Source organism: Melopsittacus undulatus, chromosome 4 (assembly GCF_012275295.1).
Source record: "Melopsittacus undulatus isolate bMelUnd1 chromosome 4, bMelUnd1.mat.Z, whole genome shotgun sequence".
In the NCBI taxonomy this organism is placed as follows: Eukaryota; Metazoa; Chordata; class Aves; order Psittaciformes; family Psittaculidae; genus Melopsittacus; species Melopsittacus undulatus.
In genome coordinates, this window is record NC_047530.1 from 74,033,026 (window position 1) to 74,059,027 (window position 26,002).

A 26,002-nucleotide genomic window follows, 5' to 3' on the forward strand; every position below is an offset into this window, starting at 1 on the left:
AACATGTTATCAACAGAAATGACAAATAGCAATATTTTAAGTTAAAACACAGCAAGATTAAGATAATGAATTAAGTATTCCTCCAAAGTATAATAAGAAATGAATTTATTGGGCTTTCTCATCATAAAAAGCTTTTCTATTCACAGTGCAGTCTTCCAGTTGAGGACACCAGTTTTCCCTCTGTCGTTCATCCTCCCTTTTATGGGATCACTTGCTTATTCAGCCCATCTCCAAATGTCTCTGTGTAGCTATTAGTACTTGCCTAGTTGTCAGATTCAGAAGACAAGTGGCTGTTAGTCCTGTCTGAAAGGGTGGCAGGAATCCTCCAGCTGCATGCTAAAAATACCCACATTGTGCTTCTCCTAATTACAAGTAGCTTGCCAACACCACTTCTTACAAGTTGCAAGAACCTCAAATGAATACATAGAATTCACTTTCCCACTTCTGTATGTTTGAAACAGATTTAATTATAGGCAAAATTAAAAACCCTTTTGGTTACTGAAGTAGAAAGTACTTATTGAACAAAAACACCTACCACCCTTATAGTCATTGCTGTTTACAGCAAGTATGTTGTACCTGATCATTTCAAACACATGGGTAACATAAAAATAGATAGTTCCATATACATAGAAGTACCTACTGCCAGAAACCTGAATACTCAGTATTTCACAAATATATTGAGTATTTACACATGGTTACACATAGTTCTGTCTTTCACAATGGGCAAAATACATATACAAATATATCCAACTGAGAAAATATTTGATTATTTGTTGGTGTTCAAAGTAATACTGATATTTCACAGACATTGGAACATCAAAAACTGTTTTGAATAAAACAATATTTACTGTTCAGCACACTCATTCTGGTTTTAGACCCATACATAAAAACCAAGTGTAGTTGCTTTTTTGTTTTTAAAGGAAGTAGACCCATATATATTTGGATACACAATCTTAAAACCTGCAGACATTTGACAAAAAATTGTTTTCAGGTCCCTTTTTATCCATAAATAATCCAAAATGTCATTTTTCTGCAAAGATGGCATCTCTTCACGAAGCCTATAAGCCCTAAAAGAAGCTTCATCAAGGGCATGAAGGTTTTTTCTTTTACTCACAAGCCCCTTCTAGTTCAAGGTTTTCAGCCACAACTGCCAATGCTGTGCTAAACCATTTTTTCAAACAGTTATTGCTGGCATATCAGCTACTACAGGGCTAAACCTCTGCTCACAGAGCAGACTTGTTCTCCAGTGTACAGGCACACAATTTGTCTTTCTGAACAAACTCCTCTCCTTTACAGGCGTAGTAGCCTCTCTCACATAGCAGAGTGTGTGCACCAGCCAAATATAAAATGGCATGGCCCACTCTGAATTTGATACCAGACTTCAGTTAGGGGAAATAGTCACATGGTATTTAGATCATACAGTCTGTTTATAAAAGGTCTTGGGCGCCAGCACAGAAATCCTAGTTAACTCAATCTTTCCAGCTTCACCAGCACCTTTCAGACGGAAAGGCATCCCCATTGCTACTCTGCAGCAGAATTACTTCTTCCTGCCCTTTGCCCTGACACAGCACTATGGAAATTAACCGTTAAATTCCCTAAGCCACAGCCCAATCACCCATTTGTCAGGTCTTATTAGGGCAGCAACATCTCATCTTCACTGTCACCAGCCCTGGTGACAATGGGAATGTCCCCATCCTCCAAGGAAGGACCAGGGAGCCCTTGAGCAGAGGCACTGCTGACCATCAGATCTCCAGTTCTGGGAGAGACACATTGTTGGGAAGGAGTTATCTGTGAGGATGTTTTTCTCCATCTTGTCCCTCTCACAAGTTTAATAGATATTTGCTAGCTGATCAGTACTGAAGGCCATGAGCTGGACTGCTATTAGCTGCAGGGCTGCAGCAAATGTTGAAGCATTTCAGGAGGAAAATGTTAATGAAGGAATTCCAAGTTTGTGGGCATTTCTGTGGTTCTCCTCCTTGTGCAAGGACAGCACATGCTGGGGTGGTCAGTGCCCACTCCCATGGGAGATGAAACATTGCCTTGCTCTCTCTGGACATCTGATGCAGACAGAGGTTTGCCTAGTCTCACAGGAGATTGATGCTTCTGCTGATCTCTCACCTCCACCTTCCCCCTACATCTCCTCCTCACTGCCTGGGCCATATCTTCAAGTTTCATAGGTTACTACCTCTTCTCATCTTGAAGACATTTTCTCTTATCTTTTCATGTGGAAAAGCCTCCACCTCAGAACACCCTAAAGCAACACTTCCTTCAGATAAATAAAATAGCAAAAGCAAATAAAAACTCCCTCTTAGCAGGCAGTAGACATATCAGCCCCAAAGTATAAAGCACAGCATGTCAAAACAGCAGTATCTGTGAGAAACTGTAGAAACCACAGCATGAGTCATTTGCTTTTGTGAATTCCACTGTGCAAGATCACCTGGTCTATCATTCAATTATGTTATGATGATTATTCATCACTGATAAATGAAGTCAAAGGAACTACAACCATTGTGACAGTGCTGGAAGATCTGTTCCTGGATACAAAGTCTACCCAACAATAATTCCCCCTTATGCACATCACCTTCCCAAAATTTACTGTTCTTTAGATTTCCCTTCTGCCCTTCATCCATAAAACTATAGGTTGGAATTTGCACTACTGCAACTACAGAATATGTAGTTAACCATATTAACTGCCACTTGCCATTTACAGAATTCTTCTTTCTGCTTGCTATTTAGAGATTTTTCTTTGCAGTTTGGCCCTTGAAACGTTTAAATGTATATTACCCTCCTGATAATAGGGGATGTAGTGAAGTACATGCAACTCCTAAGGAACCTCTAGGAGCTCTTGCAAAAGGGTTCACCACCTCTCCTCAGTTGCAGCAAGTAATAGCAATTAAATGATCAAACAATTAGTGCACAAATTACTCCCAGAAACATGGACAATCTAATCGCCTTGCTGCTAATTACAAAGCCTGTAGTCCATTGAGCTAAAAGCCCACATCCTGGGGAAGTGAAGGGGGGTACAATATGTTACCTCTCATGCCGTCTTCCTTCAGATACAATTTAATCTTTAACAAGATGTGGTCTCAAGATTATTTTAAAAGTAGCACACTGCTTCCATTTTCAACTTGTGTAACTTAAATTTTCAGTCCAACTGGCCAAAAGCTTAACTTTTATTAGGTCATGTACAAACCCCTCATGTTCTAATGAGCCATAGTAAAATGTCATTTCTATTCACTCATCCCCAGAGAATAGTTTGGCTGCAGATAAATGCAGAGGAGAGATGAAACAGAGATATTTCACTTGAGTATTTCAGATACTTAGTATTTGGTGTGAAGGACAGAAAAAAAAACCTTAAAAATCAGGCAGGTCATTACATTCATATGAGAAAACACAATGTATCAAATTAATTATTTAACTAAGAAGGTGAGATGTTAAAAGTTGGACATATTTCATTCCAATTTCACTTCACCATACATAACACACAGTGGTGCAGTGACACCACTGGTTTGTTGGTAGTTTTTTAATGATACAGAAAACATAGGACTGACTATAAATGCTTCTGAATTAGCTGCAAAATGGGCATGGGTGATCTAAGAAAACATTTCAAGACCTGTCTCCCAGGTATCTGCATGGCATGCAACAGGAGCAGCAGGCAGCAAGCCTTGAACTCAACAGGATGTTTAAGATCAGGATCTGGCTGAGTTTGGGAATTTTGGAAGCCAGCTCTCAACCCCTCCCGTGTCCCACAGCACAAGTGCTGACCTCAATGCACAGACAGACCGGCTCCATGGAGATGGAGGATAAGGAAACCATGCGTGAGCACAGAAATCCTGGGATTTTCCTGCTAATAAGAGGCAAAAACCCCAGTCATTGAGTTCCAGTGGCCAGGCAACTCTGCAAAGGGGAAGAATGGGAGGTTAAATAATTTGCTAAATAAACCTTGAAGTTCACTGGTGCAAATGAAAAGGCTCTTCTCTCCAAGGCAGGGATACTATTTCTGTGGACTACACGTTACATACATCTCCTTTCTGCTCTTCCTTAATGTCTTGTAGAAAAAGGAGAGCAAGGCTCCATTCAGAACACCTGGGGAAGGGTGTTTCAGGGCAGGGAGGCTGTGTCTGCCAGGCCATGGTTGGTGGCCACACCATGAAACAACACTGGCTGTGGACAGGGTGGTCATGCTCTCCCAGGTAAAAGTAAAACAAGGTCTCAAGCTTATACTTGGCTGTTTTTTAAGTTAAATTTCAGTGATGCTTGGTATGGCAACAGCTATTTGGATTACCCTGAACTATCTTTCCTATTTACATTTAACCCAAAAAGCAAGAGCATCCCAGTTAAAACATGGGAAAGCACTGACAATATGACTGTGCAACAAATCTGCTAGGAAAAGTAGAAAAAAATTGCGGCATATTACCATTTAGCCAAAGAATAAGAGTTGCCAAAACCAAGTGATATCAAACAAAATAGAAGAATGTATCCCATGCTTACAAAGAGATAATTGGCAAATGATCTGATCTACAACAAACACATGAAGCTTTCTAAGAAAGTAGTTTTCTAGTCCATGTACCAGGCTAGCAGATAGAATCTAGAAAATTGGGACCAGTTTAAAAGATCTAGAGACAAGGAGGATCATCCGCACAATCTCAGTATTTTTAAAGGATCAAAGGAGCAACTGCTTAGCCTGAAGTCAGTCCTGGGTAAACTCACAGAACAGTTTATTTGTGCTACAGCAAAAAACATTTCAAGTTGTGAAAAATTGCTGGAACGGTTGGTAGGATTTTGGGGAAAATAGATCTCCAAATAAAACCATCATTTTCAAATGGGCAGGATTACATCTCTGCTGTGAAAGGAGACTGTTACACAGAATAATTGGGGAGAGACCAAAGCAGAGCGCCAGAGCACCAAACCCTTCTGATCACAAAAATGAGTTCTACCCAATTAACCAAGCATGTTTGGGATGAACAAAAAAACCCCAACAAAACAGTTTAGTAACATCTCAAAATCTAATTGGTAAAAAGGGGCATCTTCAAGAGAAAATACTTTTTCCCCCTACCTCCACTTTCTTGCAAGGCTATGTTCAGCATTTTTATACCAGAAATATTGACAACAAGAAACTTTTTGTATTAAACACCAATGAAGACATTAAAGAGTGAGCTAAATTGCTTGTCTGTCATGCAACAAACTGTGCTTTAATAAAACCATACATCAATCTGCACCATTGTGTCCTCACTCTCCCGATGCCTTCCCCCTCAGCTCTCCAGAGTGATTTGTGACAGTTCTTCTCGGACATCACCCCACACATTTGACATGCTAGATTAGGCACAGAGTCACAGACTGCTCAGCATCAACCCAAAGAGGGCTCTGTAGAAGTTCAGAGATCAGCCCTGAATACACGATGTTTTGTATTGAATGAGATTTTATTATTATGAATTAATTCAAAACTTGAGCTTTCTCCCCACTGAAGAGAGTTTTGTCACCAAAGTCAATGGAAACTGAATTGGGCTATTGGTTCCTCACAATAGACAAGATATTTATGAACTCCTTTGCTTTGTCTATTCACACTGTCATGCCATGTCCATGTTTTCTCCCCAAAAACAATTTAACATATTTATATGGTAGTTAATGAACACCAGGTGGTATTGTTTCAGCCCCAGACACACATAGACTAGGTTGCAGAATGTCTCTGCTCCCCTGGCAGTTCATACAGAGTTCATGCTATTTTTTATTTCCCAACCCACATGTGAATTCCCATTGACACAAGGCATCAAAAATACAGGCAAGCCACAAAGGGAGAGGACACATATGAGGATAACAGGTTTGCTGTTGCTCATTTCCAAAGAGGACATCTCAAACGAGGCTGCAGAAGATGACACACAGATGTCGGCAGCTAACCCTCAGAGAAATAATTGGGAATGGGCTGGCCATTCCCAGCTATATGATTTTGGCACCTACACAAAGTTTAATGAACAATGACCTGAGCCTTGCTTAGTGATCCTTTAAAGTATGTATTTCATTCTCATTTTCTCTTGATAGAAAAAAGTAGCTCATGTTTATGTACATCCACATCTAGCAGAGTCAGAGGTGACATGCAAAACTGGTTCTGTGAATCAAAAGAAGACTCTTCTCCTGCACTGTTTCATTATATGCACTGCCAGCCTTCACTCCACAAGGACTACAACAAACTTTGGAGGAAATCTTTCTTTGCAAAAATGTCCATAATCAGTCACATTAAAAGAGTAAAATTAATCTGATTTCATGTTTTCTACCATGTGGTACTGAAATTGAAATGCTTTGCTTGTAAAGCTTTACTCAGGGTTACTCCACTGACATACATCTGAATTTAATGCATATTTTATTTGGTATAAACATTAGAAAAGCTATATATCATCAAAGTCACATAAAAGAAACCCAAATTAGAACTGACCAATTAGTGTTCTTCCAGCTGTCTGCTTAATTAATGGAGTAAACAAACACTACCATCATTAACACATTTAATTTTCAACAGCTTTAAAAACAAAAACAAAAAACCACCAAACACCCCCTGCCAAAAATATCCAACCCACCATAACCCCAAACAAACACCCCCCCCCCCCCATGCCCCGTAAGACTTGCAAGTGTTATTTGTATTCAATGGCCAGTTAATTATTTGGCACTTGTCCTCCCAGAAAAAGTTATTTAATGGCTTCATTTTTATAAGTTGTTGGTTGGGGGGAGGGGGGGGGAAAGCACCAATTAAAAGACAATAATCTTCTCCATCATGACAGGAAGCTATAAAATACCATTCTCATTTTAGCCACCACTACTCTGACTGTTTCAAGCTTCCAACACTGCACCATTGGGTCCCGATAGAAGTTTTACATGTGCCTTCCTACATAAAGATCTTTACCCTTTGCTTCTACAGAAAGTGTCTCTGCAATAGTCACCTACATTTGTTAATGGCATTACAATTTATAGATGGACAAAACAGTCACCCTGCAACCTGACTCAAACAGAGTCTGCCAAAGCTGCGCAGTCTGCTGCAGCTTGGCATACACTGTCCACTGAATAGACAAATTAATGCTAGCTTGAATTCATCCTTCTGAAGCTAAAGTGATCTGAAACACGTTGCTGTTCAGAGTTCAGTTTGGAGGCAACTACTTGTAAAGCGAGTTAACTGTAGACAGAAAGCACCAGGACTAAGGCAGAGATGTATTCATTCCCCCTTGTACCAGTTTCCTTGAGCATTTCAATTTTCATTCAGCTTCATACAAGCTTTGACCCTGCCTACATTTCACTTGTAGCTAATCACTGTCACTCATTCCTCCATTTTACTGTGTACAAATTGCATAAGCAAGGGTATGCACATAACACAATATTCTCATCAAAAATACTGTTACAGGGCACAGTTAACCAGGAGGACATTCTGGATCATTGATTGTCTGCTAACATGTCATAAAGCTCATATGTGTATTCATATTTGCTCTTTTTAAATAACTGTAAATCAAGATACTGCACAGAAGTAAACACTTGCACTAGAATCACCACAAGCACAAAACCAGGCCCTCATCCTCCTGGATTTCTCACAAAACCAGATCTATTCATCTGTAAGCAATGTCAGAAAGGATTTTTTGTTGGGCTTTGTTGGTTTGGAGTTTGTTTGTTTGTTTGATTGTTTCATGGTTATTTTTTTCCCAGTTGTTACTTTACCTCACCAGAAATAATTACCTGGAGCTCATCAATTATTTACTGTGTTGATTCATGGTAAGTTTCAAACAACAGTGCACAAAGACAGAAAAAGTGAATCTCCCTGAAGTTACAGTGCCTGGCTAGCTGCTATGTTCCCAAAATAATATTATATTCACACATTTGTTTGGTTTCATGGCAGAAATGACGTGTACATGAATAAAGCCACATAAAAAAGGGCTAAGAGGAAAGTGGGGCAGGAGGTCACTGGGGACCTTATAGGAAGATTCAGTGGGCTGGATCCTGAGAGTCAGGGGACCACTACCATCATAACAGATAAACTCTGGTTCTGGTAATAAAAGCAGAGCAAACAGAAATCAGGAGGGAGAAGCACTAAAGGAAGAGCCTAGGAGCCAGGACAAGGGCTGGTCATTGCCTGAGATCAGCAGAGAAAAGGAACGGGAGCTGAAAGTGTAGAGAGATTGGGTTGTCCATGATGGAGAGAAAACCACAGTCACTGAACAATATTACCACACCTCCTCACACTTCAACCCACAAGAAAAGGAGGAAACCACAGAAACTAATGGGTCTGCTCTCCTGCCTCTGTAGTCCTGCTCACACACAGACACACCTGGACAAACAGGTATGGGTTCACTTGACTTCTCTCATGGGGGGTAAACTGAAGCATGCCCCTCCGCAAATCATTTTGCAGCTGTCACATTGGGTCATATATTGCTTGGCAATTCTACCAATCTCCAGCACACAAATCAAAACAACCCCTACTCTGTATTATCCAAGCTTTAAACTTCACAAAATAATTTTGAAGTAAATCTCCACCCTAGAACATCTCTGCAATGAAGGAGTTGTAACTCCTTCAGTCTTGTCCCTCAGATAAGCTTAGATGGGGCAAGCACCCATCAGGGTCATCAGGCAGCCCCTGTGGGATTTTGACATTCTCATCTCCCCTTTGCCTTCAGCTGTAACCAGCCCCACACCTTGATGTCTCATGCATTTGCCCTAACACCTTCCATTGGCCACCTTTCCATGCACTGTAATCTCTGTCACTGTCCATTTCATTCAGTTAAGATGCTTTAATATCATTAATTCACCAGATGGCAAATATTATATATGATATTAAATAGCACAATTGATATCAGTAACTGAGCGCTAAGGCAGACATCCTCCTGCTCCATCTTCCATTTGCTCCACTAAAACCCTCACCTCCCAGAGATCAACCTTCACTTCAAACTCCTCTGCTCCTTCATTTATCTCTTCATCTGCTGCGCCTGTTGCTGGATCCAAATGCCTCATCATCTTGGCATTAGAAAGTCCACTTTCCCAAGGTACAGAGTGTTTATGGAGTATCATCTGTAATTCAACTGTCTGCCAGGTAAGAGATGTTATCTCCAGCATAGCTGAAGAATACCTCAAAATCATGCTCCAACTCATCAGACTTAAATGCTCACCTACAGAACATACTAAAAGGAGACATAGTTTTCAGAATGTGTGCCCCCCCCATTTATCTAGTTGCTTAATTTTCACACATGAATCATCTGGCATTCCACAGGCCACGATATATAGCTTTCATTATGTCACCACTGACATTTTCACTTCTCTAAGACCATGATTTACTGGTTTTCATTAGACCTGATCTTCACCCTCAGTCCTACCCCCAAAACTTGTCAAGAAATCTGTGTCTGATCAGTGAAATATAGATCTGACTTGAAAATACACTGCTCTTCATCTACTAATTTCTCTAAAATTGATGTTTTCTGACAATTACTTCCAATGCTGACAGTAAGCATATACCACTATAAACAATGACCCTGAGGGGGCACCTCTTCCTCCAGCCCTGGGACAAAACAGGCTTCTAGCAAAGACACTTCACAATCCTAGCCATGACACTGCTATATTTTTTCCACAACAGAGGAATATTCAAGACAAAAATACCACCACTTTATTTTAAAAAATGGACTGAAACTTTGTACAGTTTTGCTTTCCAACTTATGCACTAGTATATTTCCTAGCAAAGATCTCCCTGAGCATTTAAGAAACCACCCCCAAAAGGCTGAAGGCTCCTTTGCAATAACAAAGCATTACCCATGGGTCAGCAGAGACAGTACTGTTGTGCAAGATACATAGCTGGCAGCACAACACATTATTATTTGGAAAGAAAGAAAAACCAAACAAGCATAAAGAAGCCCAGACAGTAAGTCAGGCACTAGTAAGAACTGCTTATTTGAAAGATTTTACAGATTATTAAAAGCCTGCTAAAACAATTAAATCAGCCTACACTAAAGTAAGATAGAAGTTCACTCTCTAAAGTTGACAGAAAGGCTAATTATAGCTAATAGGTTGAAAATTAAAAAAATCAGACCTTCAGGTCCTGAAGGATACCTGAGAATATGCCTGATGAGAAGAATTCCAAATTGCTTTTTATGATACTATTTTACTTAATTTCTCTTTTAGATGTAATTGAGACCTCATGAAAAGTTAATCAGGCCAAGATTCTTAAATGGGAATGATGACCTTTTGGACAACATCTATGATCATAAACACAATAGTCACCAACAGATACACATTTTGCAACTGAAAGACTGATTCGATTTCCAAAACGTCTAGTTATGTCACAAGTCACTGGCTAAAAAACTACCTATGTGCTTAAATCCACTTTGGGTTCTAAAAACACCCGATGACATTTCTGTCCTCTTTTGAAGTAAGACATGCATTAGCTGTCAATATGTCAAACCACCAATGAAAGAAAGACATTTAAAATGTATTACAGAAAGTGAGACTATATCATGGAGCAAAAAGCACTATAAATCCATTATGGCCTCCAGTTTCTGCAGCACTGCAGGGAAATTACAGCACTGAGAACCTTTCTGCAAGCTCCAGATGCTAACCATTTCCACCCAACTTATAAGTTAAATCAGTCCTGGTGATACTCAGAAACAAAGACAGAGTTGCTGCTTGCAGTAATTACCTACTATAATCCTAGGCATGGACCACAGAAGCTAGAAAAAGCAGTCCCAAGCCAACGAGGTTCACCATTGCCTGCCCATTCATCCCAACATGTGCTGCCTCCAAAGAGACAAGAGATCCATGACCAGAAAATGTTTTCCTTTAGTATCTTCAATATTTTCATATAATTTTTGAAGAGTCAACCCATCCCTGCTCTCCTTTTCTATTTGTTTCCTTCTTTTTTCATGTGAGAAGGAGTTTGTTATCCATGACTCCTTATCTGGTAGATCCCATTTCCAGTAACTATTCTCCGTAAATTATCATAAAAAATATATGTATATAAAATACTGCTTATCTGAAGATGTAAATAGAGCAGTCTCTCATGTTTCTATACTTCTGATAAGTGGTCATGACAAGATGAGCATCCTTCTGCAAAGGCTGGGTGAAGACCAATGCCAGCACAGCCAAGCTCCTGCAAAGAGCTGCGGCACCTACCCAGACCTGCCCCTCCTACAGCAACGGTACCTTTACATGTAAGCCTGTAATTGCAGCCACTGATAATCTGAGCATCACAATTACAAATGCATAACAAAAAGAGTTTGCTCATACCAAGACTCACCCAAGCACTGGAGTTCTGTGCTGAGCACTGGAGTAGCAGTGCTGTGCTAGCGCCTCATGCCATGGAGTCAGGCACCAGGAAACCATCCCACTCTCACTCACAATCAGCCAGGTCCCTCCCCTGCAGCATAAAACCCCCTCACAATACAGCAAGCACTTTATAAAATATACCTTTCTGCAGAGAAGGGACAGGTAACCGAAGAAATCCAGGCCTGCCGAGATGTGGCAGGATAAGGTGTGCAGTAACCAAGCCTCCCAAACCAGGGGAACTGTATCTCTCTGAACTCCTTATAAAGTTATACAGCAGCGTGAGAAGCATCAGGAATTAATTAGAAAACAGGTTTCCAGGTCTGATCAGGTGTCTGCTCTTTCTGCTACAGCTTTGTTTACAAGGAAAATGGGCACCAGACCCGACTCCTCCTGACACCCATTGCTCTATGCACACTCCAGAAGAGATGAAAAAAAAGAAAAAACCCAAAAAATACCCCCCCAAAAAAAAACCTAAACCAAAAACAAGCAAAAAAAAAAAAAAAGATAAAAAGGTTAGAGAAATAAAGACAAAAAACAGTGGACAGAAGTTTATAGAGTTTACCTTATATTTGCTCTCTGTGCACACCCATGCCTTCTCCGCTATGTGACTAACAGGAAAGCAGGAAAGGTCTCATTGCTCCACAAGTGACTTGTTTCTTCCAGACTCATTCACTATAAATCCTAAAACTTTGCACACTGTAGACATGAAAATTATTCACCAGACAGTGGTATAAGTCTTTGCTTTGTATTCTCTCAGCTATACAAATAAAATATAAATAAAAATAAAAATAAAATCAACTTTACACAAGAAGAACTCTGCCAGCATAGATTTAATATCTCTTAGTGTAACCAGAATAATGTGTAATCCTCAAAGTACAGTTCTGCCATATATCAGCAAACCCCAGGCCAAAGTGGAGGCACTGCACTGGAAGAGTATGTGGATTTTGAGTCCCAACAGCAGCAGAGGAGGAAAGCACAGTCACACATCCCCAGAACACAAAGCCTGTAACTTCACCCCCTGTGCTTGTTTATATGCACCAGTATCCAGGTCACTCTAACAGTTCAGAAAACTGTGTCTCTTCTGGAAGCAAAAGAGAAATAGTAAAAATGTGCCATGCAACCTTCTCTTGTTATGACAGACTGCAGAAATGTTTCAATTTTTGATTTATTATCAGGGGGGCTGGTTTCTCTGAAGCTCCAAGCCATGCTGCTGTGCCAGAGATATGATGTCATGTAACTACATTTCTGATTCCCCGCCAGTTTGAGCAGTGATATTAAATGAAGCCAAAATGAGCTTCCTGTGCTAAAATGGAAACAAAAGAGCATTTTTCCAACACTACCCTCAAGGCTAATAGAAATATATATGTCCAACTCAAGGCACAGCTACCATCTTATCACGCTATCAGCTTCTACACACACAGAACAAAAATACAGTGTGGGATTTTACATAATGTGGCTATATTTAAGTCAGAGAGAGACTTCAAAACAGCTGCAGGCAACAAACCACCAGCTTGGATCTGCCCACCCCAGGACATTCCTGCCCTGCTGCTCATTTCCCAGACATGGAGTATAGAGCATGGGGTAGAAGATGTAACCTCAAACCCCAGCTGGAGACAGAGGAGTTACTGTTTATTTTTAATTATGAGGAATCATTTAGAACTTAATTTAACACTACTGCCTGCCAGTCCTGATAGCTGTAGACACCTGGCAGTTTTAACCACAATTAAGTCAAAAGTATGATTATGGGTCAGAATTGGAGAGAATTTGCAAAGCAGATGTTACAACTCACACTAAGGCAAATGACTGCTTAGCTTTATCAGCTACACAAATGCACCCAAAATGCGCCCATGCCCCAGCCGTGGAAGATGCCACCCATGAATGGTGGGGATCAATAGGTTTAGCTCACACAGCCTGAGCTGGGCTCAGCAACAATAGTGAATAATGGTCAAAGATATTTAAACAATCTCAGTGCTTAGTTATAAGTGTCAAAGGACCGAAAATTTCAAATGACACAAAATGCTGTATTATGCAGTCAATTCTCATGCCTTGCAAGGTCTGTCCATGGGATGTGACTTTACTATACTTCAACAGAACCCAACTGCTCTTCCAGCCACCCAGCAGCACAAGACAGCTGCTGTATGCACAGTCATGCATGGACCACAAATGTGTCCCATGTTCAAGGAGTCCAACCAGATGGACCCAAACCCCAGGAGATGGGGCATAAAGACTGGCAAAATAAAGATACTTAAACTTCCCAGAAGCACAAGGAGACTTGGTGCCCCACTGGTGACAACAGCTACAGCCTCACTCTTAAATAATGAACCAGCTTTAACAGAACTAACAAGTTAACTGACACAGTTAACTGACACAGATTCAATTGGAATTGAAAATAACAAGCACATATTAAACTCTCACTTGAAATGCTTGAGAATAATGCAAAAAATCCAGCAAGTGAATGGTGCTTAGAGAGATCTAGCTAAGACTGCTAACTGGTGGTCCAGCCCTGCCACATGCTCTTGACAGCTGCTGACAGCACATGCAATCATTTCAAGGCAAATCACCTTGAAAATAATCCTCCCTCAAGAAAGCTCATGATATCCAACAAATGTAAACCGTTTTCAGACATCTGTGGAAAGAGGATTGTAAAGGTCTGGAAAATTGATTTTATAGTATGAATGCTAATCAGAATAAAACAGAATGAAGACAAAGACTGGCATCAACACAGTTATCAAGTATTCTAGATCAAACTGGACAAAACTGAGCCAAAATGGCTTGGAAGTGCTCCCTATTGCTGAAAATGTTTGATGTAAGCCAGCAGGCAGGTATGGGACTGGCCTCAGAAATGTGAGCTTCCGCTGCCAAATCCATTAAACTGTAATTGGACCCTCTGTCAACTGCCAGAGTGAATCTGGATATCCATCACACATCATTCTTCCATCATCTGAAGCTGTCTGAAAGCTCATGAAATACAAGAGTCTTTTCTGCCTACAAAGCCAGCTACATTCTACCAGAAGTTACCATGTTTTTAAAAAAAACCTACAGATAACATGTGTGCTTAAGCCGTCACTAGACTTTGCAATGGCTCATTTCCTCTCCTTGACCCACTACCAGCCAACAGTTAATCAGCAAGATGAACCTGATGTCCACAGAAGCTCTATGTAGCTTCCACAGCTTCATACAAGCCATGCAGAACTGTTGCTGCAAGACTTAACCTCTTCCCATAACATGTCCTGTGAATGGATACCAGATACAAACCTGCTAAATACACAGTGGTCTTCACCCGAGATTGGATTAGGATTATCTCAGCAGTAAGTGTCTCTGTAACATAGCAGTGGTTATAACATTGATTCTACTTTTTTGGAACTATAATATAATTTTCATTTACTGGCACCAGACAGAGCCCTTCATGTTTATTTTGACTGTCAAACCAGGAAAACATCCTCAAAGCATAAGAATTTTAAAGGAAATAAAGTGACAGACATATACCTTGCATGGCACCAATTTGGTGCATGGTCCAATGCACCAAAACCTGTACTAATCACCCTGAGCTCATTAATTTACAGAGCTTTGGCCCAACTCTAGCGGCTGGCAGATGATCAAGCTCTTAGTGGATTAGTTTGAATCACATCAACTAAAAGGCATTTAAGATCCAGCTCAGAAATAAATATATTTCTATTATTGGAAGTGCTAAAAAGTTTTAATGATGTCAGACTCTCATGGTGAGCTAAACAACATCCAGACCCATATGTGAGGGTTTCTCACTGTGACTCCCACTAACAGTCAGTGAAGTGGGTCACCCAATGGTGACCCCAGCATTTCTGTACCCTTTCACTGGAGATGAGTAAAAAAGCAACCTGATTCAGCCTGTGTTACTACTTCTTTGTCCCTTTTTTATCCTACTTCTTCTGATCCTACCTTCACCATGATTTCCTAGGGAAAGGAGGATTTTGCTATCAATACCAGAGCACAGGCAATTGTGTACCTTTCTGCTCCCTTCCCCAACCAAAGCAATACTCTGTGCCATTGGTGACATTTGGGCAGGCTGGACATGAAGGTAGAGGCTGAGAAATTAGTGAACACACATACTGAAACATTCTTTCAAGTGCCTTAGTTAAGGAAATATTGCAGCTTTTATTAGTACGTTATTGGACAAAAGAAAAACAAACCCAAACCAAAGAAACAACTACCACTCCCCCCAGAACAAACAACACCCAAACCCAACAGAGAATGAAAGAGAAAAAATTTAGGTGCCCCGATCATGGGGGAAAATAATGAATTGCAAACCACAAACCAGCATAAGAGGAAAAGCTGTAAGAGAGAGGGCTTCATCAGACATGAGTCTCATGGTCTGCTCAGAGCAAGGCACACCACCAGCTAGTTTGCTGTCAAACTGGGTCATACTCAAAGGTTTCTGTTTCATCAGTTCCAGAAAGCCAGAGCTTTTAAAAACAAGCAACAAAAGTTGTTGTCTGAACACCAAACAAAATAACACCAGATGTTATTTCCAGATAAAATATTTTAGTGTATATAAAGGTCTACCTTTGTTAAGCAGATACATCTTTGTTTAACAGTTCTCTTGGCTGCCTCAACTGAAATTTGCTCAGTAAAGCAGTACCACAGAAAAATACTCATGAGAACAAAATACAATGAGAAAGTTTTTTTCCCTTTTTACCGCTTGAATATGAGATCTAGAACAAAGGTATACTGAGGTAGAAGCTGTTTCAACTTCTTTTATGTGGGAAAAAGAAAACTATATTATGAATTATTAAAACATTTTCAAACCACAAACCCCTCTGTACCTTATAATATGTTATAGTAGTGCACAGTTTACACAAGCTAAACTCTTGTTGAAAACAACTTAATAGCAATGAAACTTTCATACTTAGCTGCTTTCCTGATGCTGATAATACAAATTTAAAATCTCAAATACCAACAAATACATACTTATATATGGAAACCAACAAATTATATATGTACACATACATATATACAATACATATACACACACGTGTATATATATGCATGCACACACACTCATCATTCAGCAGAGACACAAGGTAAAAGAAGGAGGACAAGTACACTCAGTCTTTTCTTGTGCTGGGGGGAATCACAGTTTTCACTTCCCCCAAGCCACTCTTTGTTGTTGACTCTCTTGGATGCTCTGAAGCACCACTATTATTACCCACCAAATTAATTTGTTTGGAAGCCATGTAAACCTACCCAAAGTAACAGCCGTTATCCCAGTGATGCAGGGTTCAAGTTCAGTATTTAAGGTTGGCTCCAAAACATGTATCCCTACCCTACACTCACCCACTTCTCCAGCGCCACTCAACACTGTGACCAAAGACACTGGCCACCAACTTCACCAGCTCCTCTGTTCTCGCTGATGAAAAGCCTTGCTGTGGGCTGGAAGCTCCTTAAGAAAATGAACACATCTCAAGAGATATTAACTCTTAGTATCTACAGGCTGGCATCTGCTTCCTCAGCAGTTTAGCCTCAAATGTTTGTCTAGAAACTGTGCTCTAAAACTAATAGGGATTTCTGCAAAATCCAGCCCTGTACTGCTTTAGCTTTAGACTATTATATTAACACAAGAATCCCAGAAAAACAAGCTCTCTTGGTTAAATATTTAAGGCCAGAAAAGTTTGGGAATGCCTTTAATCACTAGCATCAAAAAATCAACAGCTCAATAGCTGTAGTAAAAATATGTAAAAACATCTTAAACTCCATTAAATATTTAAGCATATGAAATACCACAATAACATTAGCAAATTGGTCATGAAAACCCACTAATGCTCCTGTCAAAGCCATCTTTACCTGAAGGTTTGCCTAGTTTACGAAAATTCAGGTAGTCTGTTGTATTTCATGTATTTAGACCTACAGAAGTGTCACAGACCTTACGTGACAACACTCAAGCAAATACAAGAAAGGTATTTATAAAATATATATGAATCAAATCTGAATCAACCGCCCATGCACATCAGAACTAAAACTGATTATCCTGCCAATCAACTCAAACTAAGTGAGCATTGCTATAATTTAGGGAAACCCTTCCAAGACAAACACAACCATTGCATGTTTCATCCCTTCCAATGTGCACGAGAAATAGTTAAATCACAATGTATCAACTAACTCCTCGGCAGATACTGTTTGTGCTTATAACATTCAAATAAAGTGCATGAACTCACCAGAATTTGCCAGTTGAAAAGGTTCACATTTATTTGGGATGCTGGAATTAAACTGCTGCTACTTTGGTCAGTGGAAACCCATGAGACCGTATGACTTTAGCATTCAGTTTGGAGTGATATGTTAAGATGCTAAAATTTTATCAAGGACTTCCATTATTCTGGAGACACAAGCTATTGTTTCCACTCACATCAGTGCTATTTTGGGAAAATGGCTATTCACACAATTACCCAAACTGGGTTTTATTCGATTATTCAAAAATAACATCTGAAATAGTAACCTAACTCAATCTACTTAATTTACTTAAAAAGTTACCCACATCAATATGAAATAACAAACAAATGAAAATATGCACACAAAATCTTGGAGCTAGCAAACAGAAGTCCAGTGGCTTAAGTGAAGAATATTTTGTCTTGATCATATATATATACATGAATATGTATCTTTATGCTATAGCTTTACTTTCTCTTCCAAAGCACAGCTGTAGATAGACATTATTTATTTATACTTTATTATAATTTAAAAAAGAAAAAAATATTTCCATAACAATAATGTGAATACCATGGCATAAAAGCACAAGCTGCAGTCACCAAGACTGTGATTCAGCATGAATGCTGGAAAATAGCATGGACTCACACTGCAAAGTGACTGCATCTGAAAATCTCTGCATGAATAAAGGAATGATAACAGTGCAAGGGAATGGGGACTGGAGTTAGCAGTTTCCAACTATTTGAGTTGGAGGGCTAAAATAACTATACAAATAAACAGTAATTTAAACCCCCCACTAACACACCAGCAGTTCATAAAACTCACTGAAAGAGGTTGTGGGTTTTTTTAAGGAATTTTTTTAATTGCCCTGAGGCACTTAATAGCTATATCCAATAAGCTCAAAATTAGGCAAGGTTATGAGCCTTCAGCATTCCTGAATACAAATCACTACGAAAATACCCCGTTTGCATGACTTCCAGTTTCCAGAATTATATCATTCACTGCACTATAAACCAATTTCTGAATCCAAATAATCTGCTCTGTTAATCCGTTTACATATTTGCACAGCGTAGGCCTTAGTATGGAAACTCCATGTCAGTGCAAACCCCAAACATTTTGTAACCTGCCTAATGCTGAAATAACTACATCAACATTTTGCCAGCCAAATACCTTCTGTACTCAAAGGAATCATCCAACAGCTAGTCAGTCAACTACCTACAAGTCATAATTCGTCTGTACAACAGCTAATGAGATGAAAGCAGATACACACAAAAGCAGTAGGTTGACTGATACAAAGTAATTGCAGGCAGAATTCGATGACAGTAATTTATGTTATTCTATTACAGGAAAGGCAGTTGTATAGGAAGAGAATGAAAGGTCAGATGAAAGCTCCAGAATTTAAATAGAATGCAAGAGGAATTTTATATATTATATGAACACATAAAAAAGGAAAAATGACAATAAAACTTCTAATTATAATTGACTCTATTCCTCTCATCCCTGCCTACCAGGTTTAGCAGTTTATATAGCGTATTTAGCTGTTTCTTTAAAGCCAGGCAAGCCCCCACAACAGCTTACTCAGAAATACATGCCGATGGATGAGCACGCAGGATATTTTATGTCCTCATCAGAAGTACACTCTAATAGCTGAATTCGAGGTTTCCATAGAGAATTTTCTGAGTATTAAAGCAAAGTAAAGTCCTGGCATGGGGGGCTGCTCCTGCTGTGTGCATCTGCAGCATCTCTTCTGAGACTCAGTCTTAACACATGCCTTGGCACTGCTGTGAGCCAAATAAATAGTAATATTGTGGATTCAGACTGAATCACACCCTGCAGCACTGAAGAAGGGTCTGAACTGGGGATCACGTAGGCACAGAGCTGTGTAACACTCAAATGACAGCATCATTTATAGAGAACTTTTCCCTTTTTTAACAAATGCCAAATGATAAACTGAGATTTTATTTGGTATACCAATGCAAATATTATTTAAGCAGCTAAGAGTGATATACAGCCTGTGATGAAGCAGTCCTGCCTATGTCCATACATCCCTGCTGTAAACCCTCACAATTTCCATGACAGCTCTTTATAAAAACTACATCAGAAACTATAAAGTACAGTGTATGCACAACAGAACTAATACAGATACTTATGGAAAACAATGATCATTGCTGCGAACATATGGCGACTGAGGGATAAGAAATGCTCTACTCTCTGAGTAGGTCACACCACAAAACAAAGAACTCAAAGGACAAAAACGGGCCTCTAAGGTCTACTACAGCTATTTTAATACATGGCAACGAGGAAAACTATGAACAGTTATTCACTTTATAAGAGAAAGAAGGCTTTCCAACAAGCAGTTTCCTCCTCTGAACTAACCTGTCCTCCCCAAAAAAATCATAGAATCCAAAATAATTAAAAACAAAAAAAAAACCTACCGCACCCCCCCCCAAAAAAAACACCAACATGGGATACATTTGTGCTCATGTGCTTCCTCACCAAGAAAAAATAAACTATAGTGCACCAAAGAAGTACTGACAATTCTACCTTAATGCCTACCCTGTGGTATTCTTGGTAAATATCTTCTTACAAAAGGAAGATACCTATCAGCAATCAAGATATGCCATGTTTTACCCAGGGACTGTATCAGCCACCCTAGGATTGAAACAAGAGTTTGTTTTCAAGGCAAATGAGTTCATTTTAAATAAATACATCTTACTGAGCTTTATCAATTCAAACCATCAGCTGCACCAGTACATACTTTGGTCTCTCCTGGAGAGTTCACCATCACCCAAGCTTGGCTGTTGTATCACTTGACCCTTATGAGTTGTTCTGCCTATCCATTGCATCAACTTGATAGACATTAGGTACAACGTGAAAGCAAGAAAAAGGAAGGGGTGGGGGTTATAGCTTACTGCAGTCAGCTTCATACATGAATAAATAACATTTTGAAGGATGTACAACAGTTATTTTAGCACTCCTTAATCCCCTATACTTGCTGATCAATCTAATTTCCAATAGTAGTGGGAAGCCTGGACAAATCAAAGGATGAATCTTTTTTTCTTTGGAAAACCCCAGTCCTACCCATGAGCAAAACAAACAATTTAATTTATTCTATTTCCAAATGACATTGTAACTTATACATTACGTTTTACACCAGAGCAGAAGAGGAAATCAGACTCAAGATCAGTCACACAAATGCCACATAATTAAACAAGCAGATCAATGACACATAAATAAAGTTTTATATTTACAGCGAACATTCTTCTACTGTAAAATCATCAGGATGAATTTTCATATGTTTTTATGTGAGTACTGGCCTAAAAAAAATCCAGTGAAAACCCAAAGGGTCAGATTTCCTCCATGTTAGCACCTCCCAGAGTTAGACCCAAGGACCAGCCTGATTAAAAGCCTGTCCTCCGTGTTTGCATAACTTATCAGTTAAGTGCTGGGAATCATTTTATCTGAGTAGTCCTAATAAGCTAAATCACCATTATTATCACACATAAGCGCCTCACCAATGATTTATTTTTACCTTGTTCCACAGTAAAGCAAACACAGATCTAGTAAAGAAACCTTGCCTGACACCTGCTCTCTACACCAATGCGTGGAGCCCACAAGCTCATTGCTTACTAAAGGGGAAATATCTATGTTTTTATTTCAGTTAACTTTCTTTATGCACTTGTTACAGAGCAGATGGCACCATTACATTTCCATGCCAGAAAACCACATGTGCAGGTCTGAAATCCTTTGGGGCTCTGCAGACACGAAGCTGGAGCTGGATGCAGGAGCCAGTCTGAGCTCCCGGCACCACTGTCCTGAGCTCTGGTGCATCCAGATAGTCCTATCTCTGTGCAAAATAGGGTTTCCGCAGCAATAAAAAGTAAAATCAACAAAGGTCACTTTAAAGGTATGTTAACAGTCACACTGGGGATCTCCACCCAGTTCACACTGAGATCTTTGTTATTTACTGCTAATTTCCACAGAACAAGCTCTCCAAAGCAACACATGGGGGCTTGGGTTGTTTTTTTGTTGGTTTGGGTTTGTTCAGGGTTTTTGGGGTTTTGGCTGGTTTGGGATTTTTTGAGAGACAGAATATGTATGCTGTGTCAGTTCTACCCATGGAAAGTTCACAATCTACAATAATGATCAGCCCTGTGCTCTGGCATGGACTTACAGTGAATCTCATACAGGCAAGAAAGACAATTCACAGACCTTTGGTGCAGCCTGGGCTTCCGATGCTAAAAAAGTCAACAAATACACACCTAACAGTGTCCAGTATAACACACAACAGATACTGCTGCAGGTAGTCCCACAATTTGAGCAGGCTCCCTTACATGTCAATATCCATTACCAAGTAAACTATAAAAGAAATCAGGCGGAGATACAAAAGAATTATACCGCTTGGTCTTGTAGCGGAAAGTGATGCAGTGATTTCCATCACATGAGCTATGAAATGTAATTTTAACTAAGAAACTGTTAATATTCCCTCCAAAGGAAGGGTACTTTAGCAGAAAAGAGATCCTGCACTAGCTGCGATTGGAAACAACTGTTTGCATAAGAAATTAATTATTTACACAGTGGATTTTTTTAAGTAACAAGGAAGAGTGGGCAACTCTTTTGCACCAGCAATGCTGTTCTCTTTCCCAGACTCACAACACAGATAGTGATTTCATTTGCTTCTACTTGGAAAACAATGTATAAAGAACTACATATTCATAAGCAGTCTCTCAAAAATATGAATAAAAAAAAACTAATCACACCCACATTCTGCTGCCAAACCCAAACATCCCCACTGAGGAGCAGGGCAGGAGCAGACAGACAACCATGTATTGCCCGCTCCATCACCCCAACCTTTCAAAAAGCACCCAGACAACCGCTCCTGCGGCTCTGCACCCAAGCAAACCCTCCATAATAAATGAGTCTGCTGGGGGGGGGGGGGGGGGGGGGGGGGTGAGGGGGAAAGATGTGGTGGTGTTCTCACCCCAAAACAGGTGGCAGGAGGGGCTCACCGGATTCCCCCCAAGGCTCCCCCAGCAAAGACAGGGTCCAGTTCTGCTCCTTTATCAAAGTGACTAAGCCATACTCAATACTGAAATAATGCAACAGATAGCTAAATGAACGGGAAATGTTCAGGTTTCCCTTTCAAAACACAGTGTGTTTTCCTAATGGCATGTGACTTTCAGACAAGAAAATCACTTTTTTTTCTGTAATAGAGAAAAAAGTTAGAAAGAAGAGATTTTGTAGAATATATATAGAGAGATGTGTACCTTTGCAGCAAGTCTTTCCTGGCTTGTCGTTCAGGGGGTTTCCATCACACCCTCAGCAGAGCCAGCAGCTGGGGGACTCCAGGCCCGTCCCCCCGGCTGCGCTCCCCGGCCGGTCGCTGCCTTCTACCACTGCCCGGTTCCCATCGCCCAGCAGAGGGACCTCGGGCTGCCGGCTCAGTGCACCTCCCTCCCGGGGCCAGCGGCAGCCACGCTGCTCGGTCATGGAACAGATGTGCCCGCTTCAGCTCTCCGCTGTTGGAAAGGGAAGATTAGGATCTTCACTGGGCACGGATTGTGCTGAGCTCTAGCTTTCTTTCATGCTTCATTAAAAATTAGATGTTGGATTATTTCAAGCATAGACAGACACATATCAAACACGTATGCTGTTATTCTACTCTCTTAGAAAAATCTTTGTTTCAGAGAGAAAAAGAAAATTATCTATGGACAATAAAGCATAAATTCAGAAGCACAGGGCATTAGCAGCCAAAAGGGGGGAGGAATTGTAGTGTGGCACAGCTCTGCCCTCCACAGTGAAAAGCAAACCAAGCGCCGCACCAGCACTATTCAAATATGAAATACAAACACCCCGGCTGCAGGGTTACCTTCTTCTCAGCAGCTTTTCCGCTCGGAGGGGCTGACACCGCTCTTCACAAGGGTCAATAGCGAGTGATTTCTAACTATCTGCTCCAGCTGGGAGTGTCTTTCCAGTGATGAATCATGCCGGTTTTCCCCAGCATAATGTTACAGAATGCTTTACTCAAGCAAAACCCCATATATGAGGCTGTAGGTTTTGATCTCCTGCCAATTTTAAGTGGGTTCTGTTATCATTAAAAGAACGTAATTGAGTATATCTCACTATATTCAAGTCTGTTTCTCAACAGGCTGAACATAAATACCTATGCGTATTTAGAGAAGCATGACATCACATTTTAGCTCAGTTAAGTGGATTTTAGATAACAAGTAATGCCTTGTTCCTGAGAACACAAAGTTTAGATAAAATATTGAAGAGGAGCTGAGACTTCCAGCCTATTGTTTGCATACTACCGTAAAGTTTAACAACACAGTTTAATTCATTTTGGTACATTCATTAGTCATGCAGAAACATTCAAAACAGACTAAACAACAATTCATAAAAAAAGCATTAGTATTAAAGCAGCACAGGCTGCCAGTTGAAAGCTGCTAATCAAGCCAGGAATGCTCTTGCTGATGGGAGAAGCTACACAACCTGTCTCCCGCTCCCATCCTGCACTCCCCACACACAAATCAGGGCAGGGGATCCAGGAGGAGCCTGGCATGACACCACTGGTCTTTCCTGTTCCATGCTGCTCCTATTTCCTCTTTTCCTTTTGCAAAGTTTATGGGAATATCATCGACAAAACATAAGTTCACTCAAACAGATCTACAGCACAGCCAAAGATGTTTTTGTTCTCTAGGTTTTGAGCACTGCTACAAGTGCGCTCCTATGTCTAATTTATTTTTTTAAGAGTTGCTCTATTGCTATAACCATTGCACACTCACTGGAAAGGCTGCAAAGTCAAGCCCAGTCCTTGAACTGAACTGATTCTCCCACTCTGCTCCTTTTAAGCTCCACCTGCAGTACTGCATCCAATTGCGTGGGCCCCCAACATAAGAAAGACATGGAACTGTTGGAACAAGTCCAGAGGAGGCCATGAAAATACTGGAGTATCTCTCCTATGGAGACAGGACTGAGAAAGTTGGGCTTGTTCAGCCTGGAGAAGAGAAGGCTCTGGGAAGATATTAGAGCAGCTGCCAGTGCCTAAAGGGGCCAAGAAGAAAGCTGGAGAGGGGCTTTTTACAAGGGCCTGTATGGATAGGAGAAAAAGAATTAGCTTTGAACTGACAGAGGGCAGGGCTTAGATTAGATATTAGGAAGAGGTTCTTCCCTGTGAGAGTGGTGAGGCCCTGGCACAGGTTGCCCAGAGAAGCTGTGGCTGCCCCATCCCTGACAGTGTTGAAGGCCAGGTTGGATGGGGCCTGGAGCAACCTGGTCTAGTGGAAAGTGTCCCTGCCTGTGGTAAGGGGGCTGGAAATAGGTTGTCTTTACGGTCCCTTCCAACTCAAACTGTTCTGCAATTCTGTGAATTATCTGCTTATAACTTACCTACACAGCATCTTGCTGACGTCTGTGTTTTCCTCTTAGGATTACTATAGTATAAACATTAATTTTAAAGTTTCCTTAGGGTTTTGCATGAAAAATACTATGTAATGGATCACTGAGACCCAGGATCAAGGGCAGACCCTCCTTAGGCAGACCACTGTATCCCACAAGTCAGATACAGGCTGAAGGAGGACTTGAAGAAGTGACTGAGAAAGAAAAGGCAATAAAGAGGTACAGGAAAGCCTTTAGGGGACTGAGGAACAAACCTTTGTGTGAGTAGGACAAGATCTCCTTCCTTGCCATGCTGCAGAACCAGAGCAACTGCGTATTTCTGGCTGATGAACTGCTTAGGCAGGTGATTTGAAAGGCATATGCCAGCTCTGGGCATAAGACCTTAGTCGAGGCTGGGTGTGGAGGCAGACATTGGTGCTGAGCTGGCAGTGCTTGGATGGAGATGACAGGAGCCAGAAAGCTCATGCAAGAAGGCAGCTATGGCATCCCCCATTGGACACAGGGCATTGCTTGGACCAAGGAAAGGCATCTGATGACCTTTACTCCTTGGTTCACAGATTGTATCAGGTGGTGGCTGTAAAACTGGGTGCAGCAGACCAAGCATTCAATGGTCCTCTATGGATCGAGATGATAGCCAGCCTTACCCCCAAAAATAAGTGGGTAAAAAAAGAAATCTCCTTTTCAGGGGAGCTAATGAGAAAACAAGGTTAGAAGAGTGGAACAGTGAGCATTGCTAATATAAGGCGGACAGTGATTCTGGGACACTGGGACAGTGTTCCTATCTCAGCTCAAAGATCAAGCCTCAGAAAGAAAAAAAACCTAGCCTGATACACAGAATATTATGTAAGTAATTATTTTCATATTTATTCCTACAAATACCATTACTAGGAAGAGAGTAATCTGGCTGGAGCTTTCAGTGGTTGTGAATCATCCCATCCATCCTAACAATGGAGACAAGGAGCTTACCGAAGGGAAGACAAAACAAGCAGCAAGGTTATGAGGCTGCATCTTGAAGATGTAAAGTTTAAAAGGACAGGCAAGAAATCCAGCAACAGTATCAGGATTATAAGGGCTGTAAGTCTCATGAAGGTTACAAAAGCCTTGTGTTTCTGTAGGGAGATTATGAAGTCAAAAATTCTAATTGAGAAGGGTTTAA

General features: G+C 40.6%; 1 protein-coding gene across 6 annotated transcripts in view; it reads right to left on the bottom strand.

The window, feature by feature from the left end:
* LYPD6 (LY6/PLAUR domain containing 6) overlaps positions 1 to 26,002 on the bottom strand; it is a 53,099-nt gene that overhangs the window by 13,747 nt on the left and 13,350 nt on the right. For 2 of the 6 annotated variants that reach the window (XM_005154034.3, XM_031053312.2), the window contains exons 1-2: positions 23,318 to 23,436; positions 22,716 to 22,967 (exon numbers count right to left, since the gene is read on the bottom strand). The exons of 1 other annotated variant lie outside the window; for it this stretch is intronic. The gene's annotated coding sequence lies outside the window, so the exon portion shown is untranslated. Of the gene's footprint in view, positions 1 to 11,415; positions 11,435 to 11,836; positions 11,876 to 22,715; positions 23,255 to 23,317; positions 23,437 to 26,002 lie in introns of those variants that run through there. 3 more of the 6 variants (XM_031053313.2, XM_031053315.2, XM_031053316.2) reach the window with 3 other exon arrangements.